The sequence below is a fragment of the Pinus tabuliformis genome, chromosome Q (assembly GCF_031772625.1).
Source record: "Pinus tabuliformis cultivar Carrire ecotype Pingquan chromosome Q, CPIR1, whole genome shotgun sequence".
NCBI classification, from domain to species: Eukaryota; Viridiplantae; Streptophyta; class Pinopsida; order Pinales; family Pinaceae; genus Pinus; species Pinus tabuliformis.
Genome location: NC_142296.1, coordinates 34,874,196 through 34,884,521, shown reverse-complemented (window position 1 = coordinate 34,884,521; position 10,326 = coordinate 34,874,196). Strand labels below are relative to the sequence as shown.

At 42.6% G+C, this 10,326-nt stretch overlaps 1 pseudogene; it reads left to right on the top strand.

Annotated features, from left to right (window-relative positions):
* Window positions 1–405: 405 nt before the first annotated feature.
* LOC149218146 (auxin efflux carrier component 4 pseudogene) lies at window positions 406–3,262 on the top strand (annotated as a pseudogene).
* The last annotated feature ends 7,064 nt before the right edge of the window (window positions 3,263–10,326 follow it).

The following is a 10,326-nucleotide window of genomic DNA, read 5'->3' as shown; positions in this document are numbered from 1 at the left end:
AACCCCCTACCCTTGGGCTGCTTCGAGTCACCGGTCATCAAGGCTAAAGCATCGACTCCACAGACGGATGCGGGATTGGATCCCCTGAAAGAACACCCTTCGGTGTTGCGCACGGGCAAAAGAAAGGTTAAGTGCATGAAAACTTCAGCAAAAGACCTCACCATCACTTTCGGCGAAGATATCTCGATGGGCGAGGTGGTGGACAAGGCAAATAGGGTTCTCGTTGGGCATGTTAAAGGAAGAGCATACTCAGCGACCACGCTCACAAACTGGGTAAAAGAAATTTGGGGGGGCATACTTCAGGAACTTCCAGAGGTTTAGAGCCTTGCCAGAGGATGGTTCGCGTTACATTTCTCCAAGGCAGCCTACATTGGGCTGATTCTTGCGAAATAATGGCATATTGAGATGGCACCTGTCCTTCTCAAGCGATGGTCTCCATTATTTTATCTGGAATGGGAGCATATAGGTGCAGGTCCCATATCGGTGCGACTGCCAGGCCTCCCCCTTCAATTCTGGTCTGAAGCTGTGTTCATAAGAATTGGAAACGCCCTTGGTACCTATCTGGAATACGATAAAACCTATGTGCAGAAGAACAACCGTGCGGTGAAAAGAATCCTGGTACACTTGGACACAAGGGAGGGTCTGGAAGAGAAGATTACCCTCAAGTGGAGGCACTATACCAGGGTACAGATATTGGATTATGAGGGAGTCCCGTTCTGGTGTAGGAGGTGCCACAAAGTAGGGCATGTGTTCAAAGAATGCCCACTGCTCACAAAATCAGTAGAACCCCTCGGCTCTCCAGCATTCTAAAAGGGAAAAACCACTGTTGCTGTAGTTCGGATTAACACCCCAGTCCAAAAACAATTGAATATTAGTGAATCCTCAAAGGCAACGGAGGATCCCCATAGATCGCCCTCACCCCCACTGACTCGGGCAAGAGCTGCAGCGGTCGCGGAGCTGGCAAGGAAAGCGGGTATAGTTCCTCTCTCTTCCCTTTCCTCTCATTATACTATTTCATCTCTTTCTGTTTGCTCATCTTTTGATTTATCTCCTCCACTGTCACCCGCTATCACCTACGCAATCTCATTACCTCTGCCCATCATTGCCTCCTCCGCACCTACCTTGCCTCCGCATCCATCCTCGCTCGGGGCCTCGACTAGCTCTCAACCAGTATTGCCCCATTCTTACAATCTTCACTCTCGGAATTTCCCTGATCCTGGCTCCCACTCTGGTCTAGGTCTAGCCTTCCCTGGACCATCTATACAATCCACATGGGGGCGAAAATATTACCTATCAAAAGCCATTTAGAAGGCAGGGGCTGAAGTAGCCTCTGGCAAGCAGTCCACTATGGAAGGGGTTCTTAGAGCACTGAACACCCCGGGAAGGGTTCCACCATGAAATGGCTGTCCTTCAACTGTAGAGGCCTGGCTAGTGCCTCCAAAAAACTAGCAATGCAGAGGTTATTTGATAGTGAGTCGACTGATATCATCATGTTGCAGGAGACCTTGGGCAATGCAGCATCTATTGAGCAAACCCTATCTGCCATCAAACCTGGTTGGCATTTCCATGCCCTGGATGCCATAGGTATATCTGGGGGTTTAGCCATAGGATATAACCCTCGCTCCATTAATGTTTCTACTACTTGGGGAGGAGTGGGATTCATTGGCCTGGATCTTTTTTCGACGGAGCTTGGATTATCCATCAGAGACATCAATGTGTATGGTCCATGCCAGCGAAGAGAAGATTTATGGCAGTTCTTTCTTCATTCTAATATCACATAGTGGATCAGGTTATCATTGGGGGTGATTTAAACTTCTCCATAGGATATGGGGAATCCTGGGGGACACAAGCCCAAGTTGATCCCATGTTTGATTTCTTCAAGGATATCCTGGACCAGCGCAATCTGGCTGATATTCCCATGAACAAGCCTCTACCCACGTGGAGGAATCGAAGAATAGGGGAAGTAGCCTGTTAGATAAACTTGACTCGGGATAGAGTCAAAGTTGACCAGATAAAAATTGATGGTTTTGGGGCACATGGTATTGTGCACCCATAGTACTCTGCCCGTGGTATTATATGTAATGGAGCTTATAAAAGGCTAGAAGGACTTCATTGTAAAGCAAGGCCTGGAGGTGAGCGGTGAAGGCTCACTTGGTTGGATTGGCCAGGGTTTTTTGGCCAATGCTAATGAGATATCATTAGGTTGGGTTTTTCCCCGGATTTGGGGTTTTCCCAGATAAACATGTGTGTTTATGTGATTATGGTTGTTGCTGGTTATTTTTATATTTTTCATCTCGGTAAATCTCAATATTAATTTATGTTCTCTGGTAAATTTCTTAACAATTGGTATCAGAGCCAAATGTTGGCTTCAAAGGGACGCTTTTGTTGCCAAGGGTTTTATTGGCCTGGTGAATGAAAGAAATTTGATTCGCTGCACTCATGGAGGTCTCGATCTGAAGATTTGAGGTAGCATGGTTATGAGATTGCTATATTACTAGTGGTCGAGTTGCGACACAATGCTCACGTATGAGAGATCGATGTTGATCTGGGCACAGTTCAAATATAGGCGCAAGTGGCTGGAGAGTAGATCCATCATGTGGTAGTTGTTCCACTGTACGTGGCTATGATATTGGCCTATGGTTCTGTGAAATGGTGGAAGATCTTCACGCCGGATCAGTGCTCGGGGATCAATCGTTTCGTTGCCATATTCATGGTGCCGTTGCTCTCTTTTCATTTTATTTCCACCAATGACCCATACACCATGAACTTCAAGTTCACAACTGCGGACACGCTGCAGAAGCTGATGATGTTGGTGGTGTTGGGGCTATGGACCAACTTCACTAGGAGCGGGAGCACCGAGTGGATGATCACGATTTTCTCGGTGTCCACGTTGCCCAACACGCTGGTGATGGGAATACCATTGCTCAAGGCCATGTATGGAGAGTTCTCGGGGAACTTGATGGTGCAGGTCGTGGTTCTGCAGTGCATAATATGGTATACGTTGCTCTTGTTTCTTTTCGAGTACTGTGGCGCCAAGATGCTCATCATGGAGCAGTTTCTAGACACCGCGGCCTCCATCATTTCCTTCAAGGTGGACTCCGATGTCGTGTCGCTGGACGGGCGGGAGCTCCTCCAGACGGATGCCGATACTGTCATCATTGCCACGGGGGCGGTGGCAAAGCGCCTGGATTTTCCGGGTGTCGGCGAGGTTCGATGGGTTCAAGATACAGAGGGCGGATCAGACCTTCTTGTTTTTGGGTGACGACAGCGATGACGGGAGAATCACACTCGGGTCGTTGCTCATGGTGGGACACAAGGAGAAAGAGATCATGAATGCATTTGAGGATGCTGGGATTTGACCTTCCAACGTCGAGGTGAAGCAAGATGCCGAGGAAGTTTGACAAAGACAAACAATTTACCACAGACAGGATGGGCAGACATCTTTCTAACCTGGGGTTGGATCCTTCGGCAGCAATAGAGAGAGCTCGGAGTAGATCTGTGTCTCGACGAGGTCGTAAGCGAGAAAGGTCAAGTGGCGTGGAAGAGAATGCTGATGCTATGGATATAGATCAACCAAACAAGAAGCATCGCATGTTATCACGCTCCAGATCTAGATCAAGGCCTCCTGGTGAAGTCACCCCAGGCGAGGGTTTCAAGGACTCATCTCAGAAATTAAAGGCAGTTAAACTTGGCAAGAAGGCAACAAAGAAACGAAACAAGGATGCCCGCAATTGAGAGAGGATGGGTCAGAATAGCAGCAACCAAAAAAAAAAAAATATTATTGAAGTCAAAATTATTGCATGTAAATGTGCATACTACTGTAAGACCTGGTAAGGCATGTGTACCCCTCGATAATCACTAGTAAAGGCTGGTTAGACCTAGGTGATAGGGGGGATGTCGGGTTAATACCCTGGGTAAAAACTCTGAGGGGGGTAAGGGCTAGAGTGAGCGGGATTGTCTCACTTAGCAGGTTTGGCTGGAGTTAGTCAGGGAACCTCAAGTCAAGTTTAAGGGGGGAATTGTTAGATAAACTTGACTCAGGATAGAGTCACTGTTGACGAGATAAAAATTGATGGTTTTGGGGCACATGGTATTGTGCACCTTGCCCATGGTATTATATGTAATGGAGCTTATAAAAGGCTGGAAGGACTTCATTGTAAAGCAAGGCCTGGAGGTGAGTGGTGAAGGCTCACTTGATTGGATTAGCTAGGGTTTTTTGGCCAATTCTAATGAGATATCATTAGGTTGGGTTTTTCTCGGATAAACATGTGTGTTTATGTTATTATGGTTGTTGCTGGTTATTTTTATATTTTTCATCTCGGTAAATCTCAATATTAATTTATGTTCTCTGGTAAATTTCTTAACATAGCCCCGGCCAGAAGGCTTGACCGTTTCTTGGTCAAAGTTCCCCTGCTTCAAATACTTTTTGGATATAGACAGTGGGTAGGATCAAGGGGAATATCAGATCATTCTCCTATCTTTCTAGAGATCCCTGGCCCTGATGCCAAGCCAAAGGCCCCTTTCAAATTTAACCATGTTTGGTTACAAGATGCTCGATATATAAGTCTTGTTAAGGACCTTTGGACCTCCCACCCTATATCAAACCACAGATCAGCGGCTGAAGGTTTATGCCATAACCTAGCTTAGCTTAAGCATTTAACCATAGCATGGGCAAAAGAGAAAAAAGCTAAGGATGATCAGAGGATTATAGCCATTGAAGCGGAGTTGACTAATCTCTTGGATGACAGAAACCTTGGCTTTACATCTGCAGAAGCCAAAGAAAAGCTGATCAAGCTAGAAAAACATAAAGATAAGATTTTGAAAGAGGGGGAAGAATCTTGGAGACTGAAAAGTAGGGCCATATGGCTTCAGGCAGGAGATGAAAATAAAAAGTTTTACCAAAACTTCGCAAAAGGAAGGAAGACAGCCAACACTATTTGGAAAATGCGTCATCCAGATGGAGGACATGCTGACAATTTCCAAAAACTATCTAGGTTGGGCACATCACACTTTCAGAATCTGTTTAGATCCCCACAAGAAGCAAACCTGGCTGATATCATACAAGCGGCAGATCTTTTTCCTAGATTTGTGGGGGAGGAGGCAGCGATTGGACTAAGCTCACCAGTTACCATGGAGGAACTCGAAGGAACCTTAAAATGGTTCAAAAAAGACAAAACCTCGGGTCCAGATAGGTGGACGATCAAGTTTTATCTGGATTTTTATGAATTTCTGGCCCTGGACCTTCTTCGGGTAGTGGAGGAATGTTGGTCCTCTGGCAAAATGTACAATGCTATCAACTCTACCTTTATATCCCTCATTCCCAAATCCGACTCCTCTGCCTCTTTCAACGATTTCTGGCCCATATCACTCTGCAACTATCTCTACAAGATCATCTCCAAGATTATTGCAAATCGTATTAGGCCTATCCTATCTCAGCATATCCTCCTTGAACAGTTTGCTTTCCTCGAAGATTGACAGATCCATGAAACCATAAGAACTGCTAAAGAAGATATTCTCTCCATTTGTTCCAGAAGACTAAAAGGAATCATCCTCAAGATCGACTTGGAAAAAGCTTTTGACCGGGTGAGCTGGCTATACATCAAAATGCTTCTTATCCATCTTGGCTTCCCCCATCATTTTACTACTTGGATCATGGCCTGCATATCAACCCCTACATATAGTCTCCTCATCAATGGCTCTGCCTCTCCTTTTTTCCATGCTGAAAGAGGACTCAGGCAAGGATGCCCTCTCTCTCCTCTCCTCTTCCTGATTGTCATGGAATGCCTAAGCAAGCTAATTTATCATGAAAAGGAGCATGACAGATTATCGGGAATAAAGATAAATGATCAGTGTTTCCTGACTCATCTCCTATTTGTGGATGATGTTCTCATCTTCTTGGATGGAAGTATTTGTGACTCTGTTGCCCTTAACAAGATCCTTGGAACCTTCTACAGGGCCACCGGTATGATGGCAAACCATGCTGAATCTACCATTACTCAGGCTCATACCTCAGCTCAAGAATTCGCTATGGCTTTGCATCACTTGACTTACAATCCCTGTCCTCTTGATCAGGGCTTCAAATACTTAGGATTCTGGATCAAGCCCTTGAGTCATAAGATAGCTGACTGGACTTGGCTCATCACCAAATTAGAGAAAAGAATCTCCCACTGGAGCCATTGTTTCTTATCCAGAGCAGGCAGGCTGGTACTTATCAAATCAGTCATGGAAGCAACTCCGGTATTCTGGATGGCCTTAGCATGGATCCATCAAAGTATCCTGGCTCGTCTCAAGCAAATATGCTGTAGATATCTATGGAATGGAGGCCAGGACAAACGAGTCTTTGCTTGGATAAGTTGGAACAAAATAGCCCTGCCCAAAAAGTGGGGCGAATGGGGTCTCAAAGACCTACCCTCATTTACACATGCTATGGCTACAAAAATGGGGTGGACTCTACTTACTAAGAACAATCTTTGGACGACCATTTCCTACCACAAATATATCTGGCCCCCCCAAATTATGGATTGGATAATATTGCCGAGATGGAACAGGACTGGCATTTCCTCAGTCTGGAAAGCTTTAATTATCTCTTTCCCTCTTATTTGAAGTCACCTTGAATGGAGAATAAATGCAGGAACCAGTGCTCGCATTGGGCTGGACCCCTGGACTGGGGGAGGAGGTAGATGTTTTCTCCCTAGAGAGCTCACCCTATTGCTTAATCAACATAATATAAAGGTAATTGCTCATATAGCGGATCATGAGAACTCCTCAGTTTTTTCACAGGCATGGAAATCGGCCACACAGCTAAACTTGCCTCCTATCTGGCACCAAATCTGGAATGAATACACAAACGCTCTGAGTGAATCTCATATTCTTATCAAGGAGGGATCAGATGAGCTAATGTGGTGTATGGAAGAATCTGGTTTCTATACCCCTAAGGAAGGATACCTTTGTCTGCTCCATGACAAATAGCCTGAAAACATTCAAAAATGGTGGAAGCACATATGGTAGTTAAAATCCCCACTCCGGACCAGACTTTTCTTTTGGTGTATTCTGTGTAACAAGGTTCCTACTAGGGACATGCTTACTCAAAGATCCTTGTATGGACCTCACTGGTGCATACTATGCAAACAGAGTACTGAATCGACCGAGCATCTATTCCTCACTTTAATAGCTCAAAACAGATCTGGAGAGATGTTGCTGTTGAGATCAGATTCACAGGAGCATGGGAAGGTGATAGTATATCAACAACATGGGAAGCTTGGAACCACACTCACGTAGGGTCAAACCTGCCATCCCTGCCTCTGATCATATGTTGGGCAATTTGGATGGCTAGGAATAAAATGAATTTCGGAAACTGTCAAATTATATGGCAGAACATAACTGCTAAAATCATCGCTTCCTATCAGGAACTCCCGAATACACACCACCTCGTTCGTGCAGACCCTCTACTCCTGATCCTATAGACCACTCCATCCCGTGGGCCTTTTTTGATGGAGCAACCCAACATCATGGATGTGGGGGAGGCTTCATTCTCTACCATTCAGATCAACATTTCTACAAAGTCAAGATGGGATTGGGCGAAGGATTGAATAATTTTGCAGAACCAATCACTCTTCGACATCTAATACATTTTGCTTTACATCATGATTGCAGAGATATTCAGATTTTCGGTGACTCAAATATCATTATCAACTGGATCAACATGAAAACTAGATGTCACGCACACACACTCTTAAATATTCTGGATGAAGTGATGCATTTAAAATCTTTATTTAACACAATCCATGTTCGTCATATTTACAGGGAACACAACAACTGTGCCGACGACCTTTCCAAGGAGGCCACGCCCCTGCCAAGAGGACAGTGGATAATCCAAGAACGAAGGGGTACAAATCATTACCAGTACTTTCACAGGCCTTACATAGATCAGACCTACCATCAGGTGGATGGTACCTAGTTTTTGTACAGAAATATCGACCATATATGAAGATGTAGATAACTAGTTTTATTTATGCTCAACACCCTGTGAGGTGTATTTATGTTTTTATGAACACTATAGCATCATCCTGCGTGATGATCTTACTGGTTATTTTTTGACTCGTCCATTCACAAGAATGGGTTTTGTAAATATTACGGACATATGGATATATTCGCATATGCTGATAAGCATATACTATATGTAATTTTTCAACTCTATTAATGAAAGATTACAATTTTTCCGGTGGAAAAAAGAAATATGAATTTGAGTCTGTAAATATTGATATAGAAAATGATATAGTTGAAAATGAAAATGAAAAATAAATAGTGGTTAATGAAATTGATGATAATAAATAAGAACTTAAGGTTATGGAATTAAAGGACAACGTGTTACCGAGACGATTGGTACCATTGGAAGATCTTTTTGACTTTGATGATGTAGCCAAGAAGCCAAAAAGAGAACCTGTAGGAGCTGATGTAGAGGACTGTAACATAGGAACTGCAAAGGACCCCAAAATTGTCAAACTATCCAAGTACCTACCTCCTAAAGAAAAAAAAAATACATTGATCTTTTTAACGAATTCACTGATGTGTTTGCCTAGAGCTATGAAGACTTAAAACATTATGATACAAGTATCCTTCAACACACCATTCCCATCAGGGAAGATCAAAAGCCTTTTAAATAGAAATTGAGAAGAATAAACCTAGTTTCACTGCCTTTGATAGAAAAGGAAGTCAAGAAACTTTTCGATGAAAAGATCATTGTACCTATTAAATTTCTGAAATTGGTCCCAAATCTTGTACCTACTAGGAAGAAAACAGGTGAAATTAGGCTTTGTGTAGATTTTAGAAATCTTAACAAGGTTTCTATAAAATATAACTATCCCCTTCCTAAAATGGACCATATCCTACAAATGGTAGTTGGCTCCAGTAGAATCTCATTGCTGGATGGTTTCTCAGGATACAACCAGGTTCTGGTTCATCTTGATGACCAACACAAAACAACATTCACTACACCTTGGGGCACTTTTATGTATGTAAAAATGCCTTTTGGCCTTATGAATGCTGGGGCCACCTTTTAGAGAGCAATGTACATAGCCTTTTCTGATGAAATTGACAGATTTATTGTGACTTACCTAGATGATATAACTGTGTTTTCAAAGATAAGTGAAGAACACTTGTTGCATTTAAGACGAGTTTTTGGAAAGTGCAGAAAATATGGTATCTCCTTAAACCCTAAGAAAACTCTTTTTAGTTTAGAGGAGGGAAAAATACTAGGTCATATCATTTCTAAAGAAGGTATTAGAAGCCATACTGAAATTGACCCTCCTAGAAACAAGAAAGAAGTTCAATCCTTGATTGGTAGGATAAATTTTCTTAGAATATTTATACTTAACTTGGTTGAAATTTTAAGGTCCAAAGAAAGACATGGAAATAAAAGGGAACACTGAAGCCAAGAAATACTTTAGTGAAGTAAAGTTAGCTTTAACTACTGCTCCTATTTTGATAAGCCCCGACTTTACGAAGGATTTTTTTTTTTTTTTTTAATTTTTTTTATTATTTTGCATCTGAGCATACTATTACAGTTGTTTTATTGCAGAAAAATAGTGAAGGCTATGAACAACCCATAGATTTTTTTTAGTAGAGCTCTGATGGATGCATCTCTTAAGTACAACATCATGGAGAAACAAGCCTTTTCTTTGGTGAAGACATTACAATATTTTAGAGTATACATCCTACATTCACATATCATTGCATTTGTCCCAAGTGTTGTGGTAAAAGATATTCCAACACACACTGACCTAGATTGAAAAAGAGGGAAATGGATTGCTGTGATCCTAGAGTATGCCATTAAAATCAAACCAACCAAGCTATAAAAGGTCAAGGACTAGAAAAACTAATGGTTGAATCCAATTTTCATGCACCGAATATCAATTATATTTCTGCATTGGATGAACAGGAAGAGTTGGCGACTCCACAGGTATCAGAAGCCTTTGCTACTTCACCATGGTATGTAGACATTATCTTTGTACTGCAAAACTTACAAGCTCCTCCTAGTTTAACCAAAACAAAAGCTAGGTTTCTTAAACTGAAAGCTATGAAATTTTGTATTTTAGATCAGAATGTATATTGGAAAGATTCTGGAGGTATTTTACTAAACTGTTTACTGAAAGATGAAGCAGACAGGGTCATGGAAGAGTTTCATCAAGGAGATTGTGGAGGCCATTTGTATTGGAAAACCACAACCAACAAGATCCTAAGGGCTGGTTTTTACTAGCCCACCTTGTTTGCAGACGTACATAAGAAAGTCACCACTTGCCACCAGTGTCAAATCTTTGAAGGCAAGAG